We start from the raw sequence: 19,743 nt of genomic DNA, 5'->3' as shown, positions 1-19,743 counted from the left end.
TGAATATGCATCTCCTTCCAATCACAGAGGAAGCCCCACTCGTAGCTCACCTGCCTCCAGCTCTCCCCACTCCAAGAACTTCCAATGAGGCCATACCAGAAGCACTCCTGTCTCCCGCCATCAACCTTTCTCATGCCTCCACCTGCCTTTGAGTCTCTGCCAAAATGCAAGCCATGGTGGCTAACTCTTTTGCCATAGCAAGCCCTGAATATGAATAAATCACCTTCCATTTTCTCATGTGGCTGGTTTTTATTTCCCTATCTCTGATCCCCAAACATATGCAGGACTTCTATCTCCACACAATCTCCACTGGCAGGCATGGCAGAGAGCACCCAGAGCGTGCTCCAAGCTCACCCAACTTTGACTCTTCTTCCAGCTTCCAGATATTTGCAGTGTTCCCCTGGGGCAAGGGGCAAAAATAGTGCAGCAAGCATTCCTCCGTGTGTGCTATGCTCTGAGTGCTTAAAAGACAGACTCTTCAGAAGCTCAAGACACTTTCAACCACTGTCTCTGACTTAAAGATGTATTGTGAAACTCCTAAGCCAAAAATTGAGTCTTATCTTTTCTTTTTTTAAGATTTTAAAAATCTATTCATGAGAGACACAGAGAGAGAGGCAGAGACACAGGCAGAGGGAGACACAGGCTCCCTGCAGAGAGCCCAATGTGAGACTCCACCCCAGGACCCCAGGATCACAATCTGAACCAAAGGCAGATGCTCAACCACTGAGCCATCCAGGTGTCCCCACTCATATCTCTTCTATGTTGCTACTGTAACACCCTAACGAAGACAATAGAATTAACCGAAAAACTAAGTAATTTATCAGTCAAGTGCAATGTTTGAACCCTAATGTGAACCAACAAACTTTGAAAAACGTGAGGCAATTGAGAACATGCTAACTGGATAATTGATGATACCAAAGAATTCATGCTAATTTAATAATGTACAGTAAGAGTGTTATGTGAGGGTTTTTATTTTAAAGATTTTATTTATTTATTCATGGGAGACACAGAGAGAGAGAGATACAGGCAGAGGGAGAAGCAGGCTCCATGCAGGGAGCCTGACGTGGGACTTGATCCCGGAACTCCAGGATCAGACCCTGGGCTGAAGGCACCACTAAACCGCTGAGCCACCAGGGCTGCCCATATGTGAGGGTTTAAAAAAAAAAGAATTATTTTCTTTCAGAGACTGGTGAAGTAGTCGCAGGTGAAATAAGACACCTAGAATTTGCTTCAAAACACTCCAATGGGGCCCCTGGGTGGCTCAATCAGTTAAGCAACTGTCTTTGGCTCAGGTCATGATCCCAGGGTCCTGAGATGGAGTTGGGCTCTCTGCTCAACGGGGAGTCTATTTCTCTCTCCCTCTGCTCCTCCCCCTGCTCATGCTTGCTCTCCTCTCTCTCTCTCTCTCTCTCTCTCAAATAAATAAAATCTAAAAAAAAAAAAAAGAAAAAGTCAAATGGCAAGGAAAATGGAGAGTACATAGAGGCTAGATGAAATGAGACTTGTTGATAATCAGGCTGAATGATGCCCAAATGGGGGATCATTATACTGTTTTACCTATTTGGGGATCCATTTGAACATTTTGATAATAAAAAAAACCCTCAAGTTATATTAATCATGTCTTTTTATTTTCTGTTTTCTATGCTTTGACCTCTTGGGGCTTGCCTACTTAAGGCGATTGCCCCTCCCAGGATTAGCCAATTCCTATATCCAATTACTCAGATATAGTAAATGACTTGCCTGGGAGAGTGTCTTTCTTTTTTTTTTTTTTTTTTTTTTTTTAATTTTTATTTATTTATGATAGTCACAGAGAGAGAGAGAGAGAGAGAGAGAGAGAGAGGCAGAGGGAGAAGCAGGCTCCATGCACCGGGAGCCCGACGTGGGATTCGATGCCGGGTCTCCAGGATCGCGCCCTGGGCCAAAGGCAGGCGCCAAACCGCTGCGCCACCCAGGGATCCTGGAGAGTGTCTTTCAAGTGCAAACCAGCCAATACAGAGCTCACACATCCCACTACCTTTTATATCAGGCTCATTCACTCAGGACCGATAATCCCCAGTGCTAATCAACCCAGGGCCAGGTGCTAGACAAGTCAGGACAACCCTACATCCAAAGCCAAGTGAAATTATTCCTGCTTGCCAACCCTAAGCCTCCTTACCCTGCCTTCCTGTTCCTCCTCCATAGAAACCACAGTAAAGGCTCTTGCCCACACCTTCCTCTCACTCACTTTGTCTCCTGACGGACCCTCACATTTCCCCTTGTGGCTCTGAACCGCATGCCCTCTTCTCTTGGATTCTACAAATACAACAAATCATCTTTTCAATGACAGGCATCTCTTCATCTGTTGGATTCACCATACTTGAATAATAATAAAACCTACCGTTTAAAACAGAAGCCTATTTTGAAACTCAAAAGCTAAGGTTTACTTTTATTTTTCTTCATATTGCCACTGTAACCACTCTTCCCTAAGGGACTGAGTTTGGAAGGCCCTATAGCCTGAATTGGGTGAAGCAAGTTGAGTAGGAAAAAAAAAAACAAAAAAAAAAAAAACCATTAGCAATGATCTCATGCTATATGATAATATTAATTCTCTGAAGTACTGAGTAACCACCCAGCAGATATTGTTGATTAACCAATTTTATTGATAAACCAAGTTAACTTAAGTAAACTTTTCTTCATTAATAGATAAATATGCTTTTATTTCCCTCTTTTCCCTCCTACCACTGATCAAGGGCCCCTAAGTATTTTTAACAAACTGAAATCCATTTTGACCAACTTACTGCTATAGAATTTGTGTGATTCTTCTTCCACTCTCTATAAATAGCTTCACTGATTTCTCAGAAAAGAAAATATTTATACTATGCTTTTGTGAATATGTGCTTACTGGATTTGTATCATGTCATTTCTTCCAAAGAAGAAATATTCAAATAAGGAATATTTAAGTTCAAAATAGCCAAACAGATAAATTCATGCAAGATTATGGGTTTTGGTAATTTTTTTTCAGCTCCAAAGCTGGCTGAAGGAAACCATCTAGACATGATCATTTAGAAATAAGAACTTGTATGCTGGAATAAAGGCCTATGTTTACAGATTTAAATATGTATATTTATGTATAATTATGTAGAGTTATAGAGACAAAATATAAAAGTTGTACTGCTGTGACTAAGAGATCTTGCCAGTTGCCTAGAAGTGAAAAAAGGAAGAGATTTAAGCATCTTCATTACATAAAATTTAAGAGGTATATTCATTTTCTAGGGCTGTTATAACAAGTACCACTAACATGGTTACTTAAAACCACAGAAATTAATTCTCTCACATCCAGAAACTAGAGTTCAAAATCAAGGTATTTGCAAGCTTGGTTGCTCCTCAAGTCCTTAAGGAAGGACCTGTTCTATGTTTGTTTGTTTTTTTTTAAAGACTTGATTTATTTATTCATGAGAGACACACAGAGAAAGGCAGAGACACAGGCAGAGGGAGAAGCAGGCTCCCCACAGGGAGTGCAATGTGGGAGCCCCATGTGGGACTTGATGTGGGACTCTATGTGGGACTCAATGTGGGACTCGATGTGGGACTCAATCCCAGGTCTCCAGGATCACGCCCTGGGCTGAAGGCGGCGCTAAACCACTGAGCCACCCAGGCTGCCCCTGTTCTATGCTTCTGTGTAACTTCTGGTGGTCGCCAACAATTCTTAGTGTCCTTGACTTGTAGACAAATCACTTCAATCTCAGAGTGTCTTCACGTGGTCTTCCCTCACTATATATGTGTCTTTAGTAACATTATGTTCTGTCTCTCTGTCATCTTCTGTCCGATGATGCAGGTCATCGGATTAGGGCCCACCTTATCATCTTTTTTTTTTCTAAGATTTTTAAATTTTATGTATTTATTTGAGAGAGAGACAGAGAGGCAGAAAGAGAGAGGAGAAAGCATGAGCAGGAGGGGCAGAGGGAGAGGGAGAAGCAGACCCCCTGCCCAGCAGGGAGCTCAATACAGGGCTTGATCCCAGGACCTTGAGAACATGACCGGAGCCCAAGGCAGACACTTAACCAACTGAGCCACCCAGGTGCCCCACATCTTATCATCTTAACCAATTCAATCTGCAATGACTATTTCCAAATAAAACCGCATTCTGAGGTTCTGGGGGAACATGAATTTAGGGGAGACACTCACTATTTAACCTAGTACTTAGGGGTAAAGATAAGTGAAAATACCTAGAATCATATTTTATAACATAGGGATCTGGGCCAGGTCTATGCCTAGAACACAATATAAGATATGGTATTTATCCTAAAACATTTTCCCATAATCCAAGTTCCTTATCTGTATGATCTAAAATGAAATCAAATTTGGGCTCAAATCCATAGCATCTACTTATTCACAATTCACCTACTAAGAACCTGCTCCTTCACCCTGGTTAGTCTATTTTTCAGAAAAAAGTAATTAATCGTCATTTATGTGATAGACACTATACATAAGTGCTAAAAATAGAGTGATGAACAGAACATGGCCCCTGACCTCAGGGAACTTGCATTCTAATGGAAAAATGGGTGCTAAAGTGTTATACATATGGTGGATGTAACAAAACTGACAAGTTTTTATTACTTGCATATGGGAGATCCCCAAGATCACTTTCAGATTCAGTAGTTCACTAGGAAGACTCATAGGACTCAGCACATAGTTATATTCACCACTGATTTATTATATCAAAAGAATACTAAGCTCAATCAACAAAGGAAAAAGGCACATAGGGCAGAGTCAGGTAGAAACCAGGCACAAGCTTCCGAGGGTCTCCTCCCATTGGAATCGCACAGGCTATACTTAATTCCCCTAGCAACGAGCTACCACAACAGATGTGAAGTGTTGTCTACTGGGGAAGCTCAGTAGAGACTCAGTGCCCAGGGTCTTTTTAGGGACTGATCATGTAAACTGCCTCTGTTTGACATGTGCCGAAATTCCAGACTCTCAGAAAGAAAGTATTCAACATAAACCATATTACTTCTACAATTAGCTTAGGCATAGTGAGCTACTCTTGTCACTTAACAGTGGGACCCTTCCTGAGGTCAAAGTTCCCAGACACCACCCAAGTGCTAACCTAATAAGCAGGATTTTCTAAGAACTACAGTTTAAGCTTGCTATATTGACTGTTTTCTGCATACCTTGAGACACAGAAGGTTGTATCCAGCATCAGCCAAGCTCCCCAAAAGATCAGGATGCCACAGTCAATGGGATCTAAGAAGTCACTCTCCTGGTGTCATACCTATCCAGTCATTATGCAATCACCTTTATCCCTGACAAATTCCCTATTCTTATCTGGAAATAATAGCAGTAAAAAGGACAAAATGAGGTAGAAATAGAGAGGAAATGATTTCTTGTTTTAAGTCCAGCCCAGTCAAGAACAGCTAATGAATCAAGGAGAAAACGTAATTGGGAGTAGGGGTAGGTTATGTTTGGCAAGCCTGCTGTGCTGGGTCTCTCCTGGGCCTTGCAATGGAGATGACCTGGTGCACATGTCTCAGGTAATTGTGAAGTAGGTGAGATGTAGCTGTAGTTGTTGATGAGCAATCATTTTCATAATATATAATCTTTGAAACAATATGGCAGAATGGCCCCATAGCATTATGAGAAATGGTGCTTGGGACCATTTTAAATCCAAATGATGTGGTTTGCAATCTTTTTAAATTATTTTGCCCAAGTTTCTGGTTGACTTGGTTGGAGTTATAGGGGACTATAAATCCATGGCCCTAGTTAGGCAGGATTGCATGACCAGCAGACTAGTGCATCTCTGATGAGAACACTGGGCACTAGGAAAGCCATGCTCATGAAATATTGTCCATCAAATGTCTTCTGACCTCTTTGCTAAAAATATTTATTTTGTACTTAGCACGCTAACATTAACATTTATAAAATGTATCACTGGGTGTTTGTTTTCTCCAGGACTCAACCCAGAAGTGGTAACCCCTGAAAAGTCAGGATCTAGTTAGTCTCCCAGTTACAACCAGCTAAATATGGAAGTGACTCAATAAGCAGAGGTCATGAAATGAAATTGTTCAGCACTGGGAGGCAGCAATGAGATTTCCAAACTTGGCTTCTGTCAATGATCAGAATGAAAAGAAATAGATTGTAGTGTTGTTCACTAAGGAACCAAGTGTGTGTGTGCGTTTTCTTTTCCTGGCAATAAAACAAACAAACAAACAAACAAACAAAAAACCTCTCTTATACTTTGTGGCAGAACTATTAGTTTCCTCCTAGCATTCATTCTTCCTTTCTTTCTGATAGTACTAAAGCCCCCAGTTTTAGTGAGTTAGTAAGTGAATTAGTGAGTTTAAGGCCACTCAAAATAAAGACTGTATTTCCCAGATTCTTTGTCAGCTAGGTTTGGCCATTTAACAAGGTTCTGGTCAGTGGAGTATAAGTGGAAGTAATGTATTCAACTTCTAGATCATGGCCCTACAGGGAAGAGGCATAGCCTCCCCTTCTTTTCTGCCAGCTTAGAATTCCAGAATATTGGTGGTTTATCTTGGCAGATAACAGCAACACTCTAGGGGGAGTCAACCAGTTTGCCAACACCACAGAGTTAACCATATCAACCCTACTATTCAAGCTTGCTTGTGGGTCTGTTCTGAACCTATATCCTAATAAGCCAATATAGCTAGTGTATTAGTCTGCTCAGGATGCTATAACAAAATGTCATAGGTGGAGTAGCTTGAACAATAGAAATTTATTTTTTCCCAGCTCTGGAGCTGAAAGTTCAAGATCAAGGTGGCAGCTGTTTCAGTTCCTGGTTAGACTCTTCTTCCTGGTTTGTAGAGGACTGTCTTCTCTCCATGTCCCTACATGGCAGGGAGAGAGCTTTGGTGTCTCTTCTTCTTATGTGGGCACTAATCCCATCAGGGGACTCTACCCAGACATTCCCAAAACAGGTTTTTCTAGAGAATAAATTCCCTCTAGTGGAGCATGGCAGGAAAACTTACAGGGAGAGCAATGAGCAGCACACAGTCTTATGCTGTAGTTATCCTCTAAAACTTCACGAATATCTGCTAGTCAAAAAGCCTTGCATTGGCATTGTGTCAGAGAAAGAAAAGAAGGGGTAGTAGTTTCAGAAATCAACACATAGGGGTACCTGGGTGGCTCAGCGGTTGGGCGCCTGCCTTTGGCTCGGGTCGTGATCCTGGGATCCGACACTCTTGCCTGTGTCTCTGCCTCTCTCTCAGTCTGTGTCTCTCATGAATAAATAGATAAATCTTAAAAAAAAAAAAAAAAAAAAGCCTCCCCACCAGGAGAGGTTTCTTCTCCCTCTGCTTACATCTCTGTCTCTCTCTCTCTCTGTGTCTCTGATAAAAAAAGAAAGAGCAGAAAAAGACCCAGGTAGGGGTGAAAAGCTGAAGGTTGTGTTCAATCACCAATGGCCAATGATTTAATCAATCATGCCTAAGTAATGAAACCTCCATAGAACCCCTACGTGACAGGATTGAGAGAGCTTCCATGCTGGTGAACACAATCATGGTCCTGGGAGAATGGTGCGCCTAGAGAGGACATGGCAGCTCTAAGACCCTTCCCATACCTTGCCCATCTATTCCATTTGGCTTTTCCTGGGTTGTGTATCCTTTTATAATCACCCGGTAATAATAAGTACATTCCTGAGTTTTGTCAGTCATTCTAGCAAATTATTGAATCCCCAATGGATAGCCGTTGGTCCGAATTACAGGTGAGAACCTGGGACTTATGACTGGCATTTGAAGTGGGGACAGTCTTGTGGGACTGTGACACTAACTCTAGGAAGTTAGTGTTAGAATTGAATTGAATGGTAAGACATTCAATGGTAAGACTCACCAATGGTAAGACACTGCAGTTGGTGTCTGGAGTTGGAGAAGTAGTTGCTGGTGTGGGAAAAAAAATCCCCACACATTTGGTGTCAGAAGTATTGTGAGTACAAATGCTTCAGAGAGGATAAAGGTACAGAAAAGGATAGCACTGGACAGATAGAGCCCTTGAAGTCACTTGGTTTTTGCTGGTTTATTAAAAATCAGATGATACAGGTCACCTGGGTGGCTTAGTGGGTTAAGCAGTTAAGAGTCTGTTTTTCGGCTCAGTCATGATCTCAGGGGGGCCTGGGATGGAGCCCTGTGTCCTGACTCCCTGCTCAGCGGGGAGCCTGCTGCTCCCTCTCCCTTACCCTCTGCCCCTCCCCACTCCTGCTCTCTCTCTAATAACAAAATAAAATAAAAAATCAGATGATTTTTGTCCAATAGGAACATTAGCCACAAATGCAAACCGCTTATGTTAATTTTAAACTTTCCAATAAGCATATTTTAAGAAGTAAAAAGAAATGCATGAAATTCATTTTCATAATGTTTTATTAACCTAATATGTCTAAAATTATTTCAATACATAACTAATGTTAAAGAATGCTTGAGATATTTTATCTCTTTTTTTGTACTAAGTGTTCAAAATCCATTTTGTATTTTATTCTTACAGCTCATCTTCAGTTCAGAATAGTCTCTGCCTCTCTCTCTCATGAAAAAATAAAATCTTTAAAAGAAAAGAAAGAACCACTGTTAAATATTTTAATATGTGGGCTTCTAAAGTAATACATGTGATTCTCTTAATATGTATTTATATATAGTGTACAATATACATGTTTCTCCTGCCACTCAAAAGTACAGCTCTCCTATAAAACTTTCATAAACCAGAATCACATACAACAGTGAAGCAAATACCACTAATTTACACAGAAAAGGTTTTGAGGTTTCCCAAACCCAAAAAAAAGACCTCTCCTAGGCTTTCCTGAGAGCTTAGGATGCATCTTGCTGAAAGATGCACATAATTAATCAGGATAAAGCCCAGATGCTTACAGACCCAGTTGAAAGCTCTGACAGCTTGATGCTGAGATACTGGGTGTGTTCAGGGTAAGGAGGTTGGTGGGGTCACTCTGACTGCCTGGAAGGGGGTACTACCACTTGAACAATCCCTTGCAAAACAGACATTGAACAGATTGTTGGTTTTTTTGCCTTTTTCTATAAAAGTAAAAACTTTCCTCAGATTTCTTTCATTTAGTGAACAGAGGTACTAATGTAGATCTTCCATAAAAGCAAAATAGTGTAACGTGAGCTTTTGAAAAATGGGAGTTACTTGTAACAATAATAATAAATGCTATTATTATATGAATAGTATAATAATTATACATAATACAATAGATTACATAATATACATTAGATTAGTAATACATATATAGCAGATTGAGATTGTATGATACAAATAGTATTATTTGCTTTCTTTTTCACTTTTGAAGGTGTGGTATGCCCAAACCGAGTTCATCTTTCTCTTTACATTCAAAAAAAAAAAAAATCAATACAGTTTTCATCATGCGGCAGACAGCATTATCAATTTTTCAGTCCTCACGGTTAAATAAATTTTGTCTATTCCCAATCCCGGGTTATCTACATTTCTTCTGTCACCACCGGTTGGTGAGGTTTCTCCCCCCTCCAAATGTGTTTTACTCTTTTTTCTACCTACTCAATGTTTTCAACCTAATTCATTTCTCGCCTACATTACCGTTGCCTCTTTAGTCTCCCTGAGCCCAATCTCTTCCATTTCAGTCCATCTTGAGTATTGATGCCAGACCAATCTTCCCAAAATACTATTTTCCAGCTATTGGGGGAAGGCAGGTAAAATGGAGGGTTGAACGGCCAGTTTTGACTCTCTCTAACAGAAACACACTCCAGGGAAATTTTTCCTTCCAATGGAAATACAATTACTCCTCCATCACCTCCTCCTCCCTACCCAATCCATCATGGTGAAGCAAAGTCTGTTGATTGATCTGTCAATCAATAAAACCTCAAAAAGATATTAGCCTAGTCTCTGTAAGAAAGGTAGGCAATTTTAGCTGAGCTCTCCCTGGTCAGTACCAGGACTTCAGGCTACAGAAAGTAGAGCACAAGACTTATAGCCTCAAGATATAGGTCAGAGAGTAAGACAAACGGGTCTCACACAAAAATCAGAAAACAATTTTTGAGGAGAGATCACCCGCATCTGAGTAAATTAAAGGTCTGGACAGAGCCACTTACATTAAGTATTAAAAACATGAAAACATGCTGCACACGTTATGAAAATATTTTTTAAAGGAAGAGAAAGAAATAAACAAGATTAGAAATCAAGACATAGGACCCAGTGTCAAAGAAAATATAACTCAAAGGAAAGAGGATAATTTTCTGTAATGGTTTCTCTATAAAGCAACTCAATAAAAATATGAGTTTTATCAAATAAGAACTCTAAGATGAAATAAATGCAATAATATGAAAAAAGAGACTTTTCCATTTCAACTAAATGAATTAAGGGCAGAAAGAATACCATAACTAATAAACTCAGTGTCTTATATATACCCTTACATATAAGCAGAAGAGGCTCTGGTCGCTGATTTTAGAGGACAGATGATATCACAAATATCCAGGAAAATAAATTTACTAAAGAACACGTGGTCCTGTCCAGTGCCCTGCTCTGGCACAGAGAAACCCATAACCCCAAACTCTGCCCACATAAATAACTACTTTCAGCCTCCAAGGAAATGTTTCTTCAAATGCCCTGAACAAAGCCAAATGCCAGAAAGGCTTTTGTGCCTTCGCCAGCATCAGAAATGGACACTGCTCAAAAGTATAAGGAGGATTTGAGCTGAAATCTTTACGAAAAATAAAAGACCGGGCACCTAGGTGGCTCAGTGGTTAAGCAGCTGACGCCTTTGGCTCAGGTCACGATCCCAGAGTCCTGGGTCCAGTCCCGCATCAGGCTCCCCATAGAGAGCCAACTTCTCCCTCTGCCTATGTCTCCATGTGTGTCTCTCATGAATAAATAAATACAATCTTTAAAAAATAAAAAGGAAAAACAAAAGACCAATTAATTAACTTGTCAAATACTTAGTCTCAGCTACCAGGACTCTATGAAACTATTGCCTAAAGCAGTGTTGTTTGCCAGTAGGCCAAGCATCCTTTGATCTTTCTCTTTGCATCCAATTCTTTGGTCCATAAACACTAAAAAATTAGAGCATCAGTAACAATTATTGCACATGGTATCAAGGAACATTTTGCAGTATTATACAACCCATATCATACCTTATTCTTAAATGTGTACTGATGTACGTTCAAGACACAACATATGAAAATGATTTTAATACTTATCATTGATAATTATGTGGATATTAAACACCAAAATGGTTCAATATAAAAATATTTACTTTAATTGTGTTAAAATTTTAAGATATTAAGTAAAAATGTCAACTTTATTATTTTTGTTAATTGTAATTTTGTTGTCTTTCAATAAAGAAACTTCAATATTTTGTTGTTTTTTTTTTTTTTTTGCAAGGAGTGAAACTTCAACAATCTTTTATTCCCAAACTCTCACTGGGGGGTTAACTCATTCCCTGGCTAACAGATCAACGGCATCTCTAAGAGGATCTAGGATGGAAGTGCAGACCTAACAAAGATTGTCTCCCCAACAAAGGATTACAAAATACATATATACATCTGCATAAGTATTTTTAAAACAGCAAAATTCACCAGTGATGCGGGGGGAAAAAAAACCAACAAAAAACAAACAAACAAAAAAAAACCCAGCATCTGGCAGTCTGTGCAGCCTTAAAACCCCCATCTTAGGACACATCTAGGAGAAAAGCATTTCTTTGCTTAAAAAAATAAAGTTTAAAAATTCCCCCTTCTCTTTCTTCCAGTTCAACTCCCACAGTTGTTCCTAAAGACACGCAGAGAACTATACAAACAAGCCCCGGCTCACTCCCTTCTGCCGGTCTGTGAAGGTTCTGTGAAGGCTCCCTTGGTCTGTGAAGGCTCCCACGGAGGATTAGTCCTCAGGAATTGTCATCCCTAAAGTTCTGAGCACTGGCAAACGCCTCCTGCTTCCTCTAAGGAAGGGCTTGAGGGCCCAGGGAAGAATTGAGGGAACAGTGTTCTTGGCCAAGAACTGGGATCCCAGGTGGGGCAAAGCAGGAGGGGAGGCCTTCCTAGATAAACACACCCAACCACCTTACAATCTAAAGTCTAACCAGCCAGGTAAAAGCAAGTCACAGCTGACTGTACCAAAGAGGTGCTTCCATCCTGTCCCCTTTTACCATAAAGGTGACAGAACAAGTCTCAAGTATTTGACCTCTGCTCTCTCACAGTTACTGTGTCATCAGGTTTTAGGCTGAAGCCATTTTGCAAAGACAGCCATATGGTCCCAGGGCAGAGCCTTTGCGGCTTCTGTCTGAATAAAGCTGCCACTCCTGGCAAATATTTCGATAGCAGCTTCTAGAAACTGCCCCGGAGACAGCGCCTCACCTCCCAGTTCAGGGTCACAGATCCTTCCAGTTGATGGGCTCCTTGCCAGACTTCTGCAGCAGCTCATTGGTTTTAGAGAAATGTCTACACTCCAAAGAACCCTCTGTAGACCAACAACGGGGAGGGGTGCACAGTCTGCAGCACATGGTGACGTTTCCTATCGATGGCACTGCCTTTCTTCTGAGCATAAAAGTCCCAGAGCAAGAAGACAAGGCCACTGGAGTTCTGATTTAGCCAGGACACTACCGCATCAGAAAATTGTTCCCATCCTCTCTCCTTATGAGAATTAGCCTGATGTGCCTGGACGGTGAGGACAGTGTTGAGTAAGAGAACACCTTGTTTGGCCCACCCAGATAAATCTCTGTGACCAGGATGAACGAAACCATCAATGTCTGTAGACAGCTCTTTTTTTTTTTTTTTTTTTTTTTTTTTTTTTTTTTTTTTTTTTTTTTTGTAGACAGCTCTTTATAAATGTTTTCCAAACTGAGTGGAGATGGAACAGGTCTTTGAACACTAAAGCAGAGCCCATGGGCTTGGTTGGGTCCATGGTATGGATCCTGTCCCAAGATGACAACCTTCACATGTCTTATGTCACACATTTGGGTCCAGGTAAAGATTTATGTCACACATTTGGGTCCCGGTAAAGACTTCACATGTCTTATGACACACATTTGGGTCCAGGTAAAGATTTATGTCACACATTTGGGTCCCGGTAAAGACTTCACATGTCTTATGTCACGCATTTGGGTCCAGGTAAAGACTTATGTCACACATTTGGGTCCCGGTAAAGACTTCACATGTCTTATGTCACACTTTTGGGTCCAGGTAAAGACTTATGTCACACATTTGGGTCCCGGTAAAGACTTCACATGTCTTATGTCACACATTTGGGTCCAGGTAAAGACTTACGACACACATTTGGGTCCAGGTAAAGACTTCACATGTCTTATGTCACACATTTGGGTCCCAGTAAAGACTTCACATGCCTTATGTCACACATTTGGGTCCAGGTAAAGACTTACGACACACATTTGGGTCCAGGTAAAGACTTCACATGTCTTATGTCACACATTTGGGTCCAGGTAAAGACTTCACATGTCTTATGTTACACATTTGGGTCCAGGTAGAGACTTATGTCACACATTTGGGTCCCGGTAAAGACTTCACATGTCTTATGTGACACATTTGGGTCCAGGTGAAGACTTATGTCACACATTTGGGTCCAGGTAAAGACGTGTGCAGGTGGATACACCGTGTAATGTTTTCTTTCTCCCGCAACAAAGCCCATTAGCTTTATGAAAGACGGCTTCCCCAACTCTGCGCTGAGCGGCTTCTTCCAACTCTCACCCAAACCCACAGGCACCCCGCGGGCCGCGGGCCTAGGCAGGGCGGCCTTGTTCCTCTGGATGCCGACCAACTGCTCGGGGCTCAGCGGCCAGGAGGGCGGCGTCCCGGGTCCTCCTGCCCGGCCGGGCCTTCTTGGCGGGACTGGCCGCTGCATCCCCGCTCTCCTCGGCTGCAGCTCTCACCCCGACGCGGGTCCCCAGGTCGGCGGGCTCAGGGCTGCGGGGAGAAGGAGTAAAGCGTCTTCTGCCCATCATCCCGGAGCCCCGCGGTGTGTGCCAGCGGCGGAGGTCTGAAATTAGAAACTTCAATATTTTGGAGAAAATTATAAAAACTATTGAAAGAATTTATTTTGAAACTTTTTCCCATTTAATTTGGGTTTTCCGTGTACATTATTCAGATTTTCTCCAATTTCAGTACCCTTGATTTTCTTTAATCCTTTAGATCTCTCCTGTCTTAAGAAAACACATTATTTGAAAATCTTCATTATAACAACATACCTAGTGATTTTGCTGAAAGGAAGGAAAGAAATTAATTTTATAGAGTTGATCTACAAGAGAAAAACAAACAAGTTTATTAACAAGTAGAAGCTGCACATGGGAGTGGTCAGAGATGAGTAATGCCTAGGAGTGGGGAGAACTTGGGCTCACACAGCTTTTTAGCAAAGCACAATTATTTTGTGGAGAAGTGGCAAGGAAAAGGAGTTTGAGCTTCCAGGGACAGCAAATCTTAAGAAGGCAAATCTGTGGGAGAGTATTGGTAGCTAAAGTCTACTTGTGGGGGGATCCCTGGGTGGCTCAGTGGTTTAGCACCTGCCTTTGGCCCAGGGCGTGATCCTCGAGTCCCAGGATCCAATCCCACATCGGGCTCCTTGCATGGAGCCTGCTTCTGTCTCTGCCTCTCTCTCTCTCTCTCTCTTCTCTCTCTCTCTCTCTCTCTCTCTCTCTCGGTGTCTCTCGTGAATAAATAAAATCTTTTAAAAAAATAAAACAAAGTCTACTCGTAAAAAAGGTTTGTTATGAGGACGGGCTGATACTAATCAAGAATTCCCTCTGGTGATGAACTTCTGTCCTTCCTTGTAGACAAAAGAGAGGGGACACCTTTACAGATATATGTCTTGCTTTTAAGCAAATGGAGGGAAAGCACATAACTTTTCTTGTATGGACTTCCTCTTAATTGCTTTCAATCCAAAACAATCCTAATGCCAAAGTGGCATTTTCTACTGCCCTCCACAAAAAAGAGGTTGGAACATATTTTAATAGTCTATTGGCTTGATCGATAACTTAAATATTTGGATATATGGGTAATGGGTCTTCATTTTTTTGCTTGCTCTGATCCCTACAAATATCAGGGGCAGACTGCTTATCAGAGTAAGGAACAGATTTGGTGTAGCAAAAGTTAAATTATTCCCAAAGAAGAAGGCTTGAGGTGATCAAAGTAAATGCAGGTGAACAAATAACCATCACAGTCATTCCAACAAGTAGAATAGATATGGAAAATGAAGAGATCCAGTATATGGATAGTTGTCCCTGAAGTGGAAACTCAGCCAAGGATTATATCTGAACCTTTGCTTGAATCCTCTAAGTTGCCATCATACTGTTCAGTGGCAATTGTGCTGTCACATTTCTTTCTTTCTTTGTTTCTTTTTTTAGCTTTTATTTTATTTTTAATTTTTTTAAAGTAATCTCTTCACCCAACAGGGAGCTCGAACCCAAGATCAAGAGCCACACACTCTACAGCTCTAACGACTAAGCCAGCCAGGTCCCCCTGTTGATGTAATTTTTTAATGTTTTTGATGAGTTTGTTCTGTGGGGTCTGGAGCCAATGGTCAAGAAGGAATTCTTGAGATGTCTTTGGTGCAAAATGGTGGTTTTATAAAGCATGGGGACAGGACATGAGCAGAAAGAGCTACTGCTGCCCCAGAAATGTGAGAAGCAACTGATTTTTTTTTTTAAGATTTTATTTATTTATTCATGAGAGACACAGAGACATAGGTCGAGGGAGAAGCAGATGCGGGACTCGATCCAAGGATCCAGGGATCACAACCTGAGCCAAAGGTAGATGCTCAACCATGAGCCACCCAGGTGCCTGGGTACAACTGATTATATACTTTGGGGTTGGGGGAAGTAAAGAGAAGGGGAGTTTCAAAAGGATTTTCATATGCTAAAGAAGACTAAGGAAACCCGAGGCCTTGCTATTGTCAAACCAAGATTGTTTTTCCCTCTAGCAAGGCATTAGCATTAAGACATTTGGGAGTTTCCAGGAGTAAATTTATACTCTGCCTGCCTCAAGTATTTGTCAATGGGCTGCAGGTTATAAGGACATTTACTTTTATCTATATTTCCTTCACGTATCACTATCACTACATTTTTTACTCTTCTTACACCTTAGTGTCTTATTTCTCCTCCCTTTTAACTTACTGTTTCTTACCTGATAAGATTGTGGGAGGGGCTAATGTATTCAATATCATAGGTAAAATAAGAAGAGTAAATGGGCACAGAATGAGTGTCCAAAGGCCTTTGCTTGGCATGAAGAGCTCCGGTTTGATTCTGTAACTGATGATGACTCAGAGCCATCCTTCACTTTCGGTTTCAGGGCTATGTTCTTAAACTCTGAAATTGCCAGAAATCCAGCTTCCCTAAAAAGAAAGAGAAAGGAAATAGCAAGGAGAAATCCCTCTCTGACAAGTTCCCATCTCAGCACATATCAGAGGGTATATTCATCGGGATTTTTTTTCTAAAGAATTATTTATTTATTCATGAGAGACACACAGAAAGAGAGGCAGAGACATACGCAGAGGGAGAAGCAGGTTCCCTGCAGGAAACCCAATGCTGGGCTTGACCCCAGGACCCTGGGATCACCACCTGAGCCAAAGGCAGATGCTCACCACTGAACCACCAGATGCCCTTTCATTGAGATTTTTACCTTCCAGGGATGCACTAAGAAGGAGCATCCCCTCTTACCTTACCCCTCCCGCCTACTTATATCCCAACAGAAATGAGTTTCTTGTAAATTGTGTTGTTAGTCATCATTTCTTTTTTCTTTTACTTTTTAATTCATCCAACAATCTGTCTTTTAATTGGTGTTCTTAGACCAGAGGTTGATAAACAATGTCCCCTGGGCCAGGTCCAGCCCATCATCTGTTTTTGGAGAAGAACATGCAACAGAGACTGTATGTGGCCCATAAAGTTTAAAATATTTACTATCTGGCCTTTTTAAAAACTTTGTTGATACCTGGTTTATATCATTTACATTTAATGTGACTATTACATGTTTAGATTTAGATCTACCATTTCATTATTTGCTTTAAGGTGGTTCCCTCTGTTTTTTTTTTTTTTTTTTAATTTTCTATTTCTCTTTTTTCTCTTTTTCGGTTATTTTAACATTTTCTATTATTACATTTTATTTATTGTATATTTTAACTCTGTCTTTGAATAGTATGTTTGTGGGTTGCTTAACTTTTCTAAGTCCATTTAGAATCTGTATTTAGCACTTGAAGCGCAATGTAAAAAACTTACCACTGGGACTCCTGGGTGACTCAGTGGTTGAGCAGCTGCCTTTGTTTTTTTGTTTTGTTTTGTTTTTTAAAAATTTTATTTATTCATGAGAGACACAGAGAGAGAGAGAGAGGCAGAGACAAAGGCAGAGGGAGAAGCAGGCATGTTCATGCAGGTAGCCCAATGCGGGACTCCAGCCCAGGACTCCAGGATCACGCCCTGGGCTGAAGGCAGGCGCTAAACCCCTGAGCCACCCAGGGATTCCCAAGTGGCTGCCTTTGGCTCAGGTCGTGATCCAGGGGTCCTGGGATTGAGTCCTGTATTGGGCTCCCCGTCATGGAGCCTGCTTTTCCCTCTGCCTATGTCTCTGCCTCTCTCTGGTGTCTCTCATGAATAAACAAAATCTTAAAAAACAAACAAACAAAAAAAAACTACTACCATATAAACCTCTTTATTCCTGGCCCTTTATTTTCTACTTATAAATTATATCCACAGACACTGAAAACTCCACCAGACATTGTTATACTTTTTACTTTCAACCATTAAGTGTATTTTTTTAGAAGTATTTATTTATTTACGAGAGACACAGAGAAAGAGAGAGAGAGGCAGAGACACAGGCAGAGGGAGAAACAGACTCCATGCAGGGAGCCTGAGGTGGGACTTGATACTGGGTCTCCAGGATCACGCCCTGGGCTGAACGCAGCACTAAACCGCTGGGCCACCAAGGCTGCCCCATGAAGTGTATTTTAAAGAAGAAAGAGTAGTGTATTACATTTACCTAGATATTTACTATTTCTTTTTTTTTCTTTTTTTTTAAGATTTATTTATTTGAGAGAGATAGAGAGAGAGCATGAGTGGAGAGAAGGAAAAGCAGACTCTCCACTGGGCAGGGAACCTGATGAGGGATTCAATCCCAGGACCCATGATCAGACCTGAGCCAAAGGCAGATGCTCAAGCACTGAGCCACCCAGGTGCCCTCCCCGCTTTATTTGAAGTTAAGCCTAATCTCTCTCCCCCACCACAAAATTCCACAGCAGTGTTCCCAATACCTACCAAGATAGTCCTCTACCCTTGAATAAAGTCTTCCTTACTGTGCATTAACAAGTGTCATAGAATAACTTTTTTCTTTAACAAAGGAAAAATAACATATGTCCACACAAAGACTTATATAAGAATGTTCATAATAGCTTCATTCATAACAGTCAAAAACGGGGAGCCTGCTTCTCCCTCTGCCTGTGTGTCTGCCTCTCTCTCTGCGTCTCTCACGAATAAATAAAATCTTTAAAAGAAAAAAAAATAGCCCCAAACTGGAAACAAATCACATGCCATCATCTCATGAACATAAAAGGCTGTTGATACATATTGCTAAGTTGCTTTCTCTACCAGTTCTACAAATGTGTAACTCCGTACTTTTTACGAAAGTGTCTACTTGCACTTTAATATTTGTAATTCTTCACATTTTGATAGCCATTTAAACCTCTCTTCCAGGGATTCCTGGGTGGCGCAGCGGTTTGGCGCCTGCCTTTGGCCCAGGGCGCGATCCTGGAGACCCGGGATCGAATCCCACGTCGGGCTCCCGGTGCATGGAGCCTGCTTCTCCCTCTGCCTGTGTCTCTGCCTCTCTCTCTCTCTGTGGCTATCATAAATAAATAAAAATTAGAAAAAAGAAAATATTCTAAACCTGTCTTCCGTAGCCATATGTACTCTCTTTAATCAGCACTTTGCAGCTCTTATGGCTCATAACATGGTTTTGTTCCATCATATATGAGGTCAAATAAAAGTGTGTAAAACTCTTGGAGGACAAGAATGATCTCATTTTTCTTGTATCTTCAAGCCTGGAGCCTTGTGCAGAGCCCGTCTCTTCGGTCAAGGAACATCTCCTGAGTTCACACATTGGACCGGTAACTGGGACAGGTGCACTGAGCATTCGGAAAGTTCACTGACCTGAACACCACCTGTTTCTAATGTCTCGCACCAGGAGGTCTCAGTGAACAACCTTGCCCCACGTTTTAAATTCCCCAGATTGAGACTTTCTCCTTTCTTGGTGAGCTAATCCGGAAACAAAAGCTCTGAAGTTCAGCTTTTAAAACGCATTGAACCGCGTAAGCACCGCTCCGCGGGCTTTGTTAATTCCTTAGCATGCACCCCGGGGCCACACTCTGGGGGCACTTCAGACGGGGAAGTATAGTCTAGGGAAGGCCGGTGGTGCGGGGCACGCCTCCAGGTACTCCGAAGGGCGTCGGAGTCATGCTCGGGTTTGTAAGGGCACCGGTGTGATGAACGTGTAAATCGGGGCAGCCGGGAGGGCAGCGCAAGCCCCGGGAGCCGCCGCGGCCTCCAGGCTGCCGAGCAGGGCGTGGGGCGGAGCCTGGCCCCGCCCTCCCGCAGGCCCCGCCCTCCCGCAGGCCCCGCCCCGTCGCGCGTCGGAGCCCCGCCCTCCCGCAGGCCCCGCCCCCCGCAGGCCCCGCCCCGTCGCGCGTCGGGGCCCCGCCCTCCCGGAAGTAAAGGGCGGGCCGGCGCCGCCGCCCACGCTCCCTCCGGCCGTCCGACGCCGTGGGCGGACGCGCGAGCGGCATGAGCGCGCGGCC

At 42.1% G+C, this 19,743-nt stretch overlaps 1 pseudogene; it reads right to left on the bottom strand.

Moving 5' to 3' along the window:
* Positions 1–12,249: 12,249 nt before the first annotated feature.
* LOC100685047 lies at positions 12,250–13,912 on the bottom strand (annotated as a pseudogene).
* Positions 13,913–19,743: the final 5,831 nt, after the last annotated feature.

The sequence above is a fragment of the Canis lupus genome, chromosome 35, assembly GCF_011100685.1.
Source record: "Canis lupus familiaris isolate Mischka breed German Shepherd chromosome 35, alternate assembly UU_Cfam_GSD_1.0, whole genome shotgun sequence".
Classification (NCBI taxonomy): Eukaryota; Metazoa; Chordata; class Mammalia; order Carnivora; family Canidae; genus Canis; species Canis lupus.
Note: the sequence above shows the minus strand (reverse complement) of the source record. Positions and strands in the feature narration are given on the sequence as shown.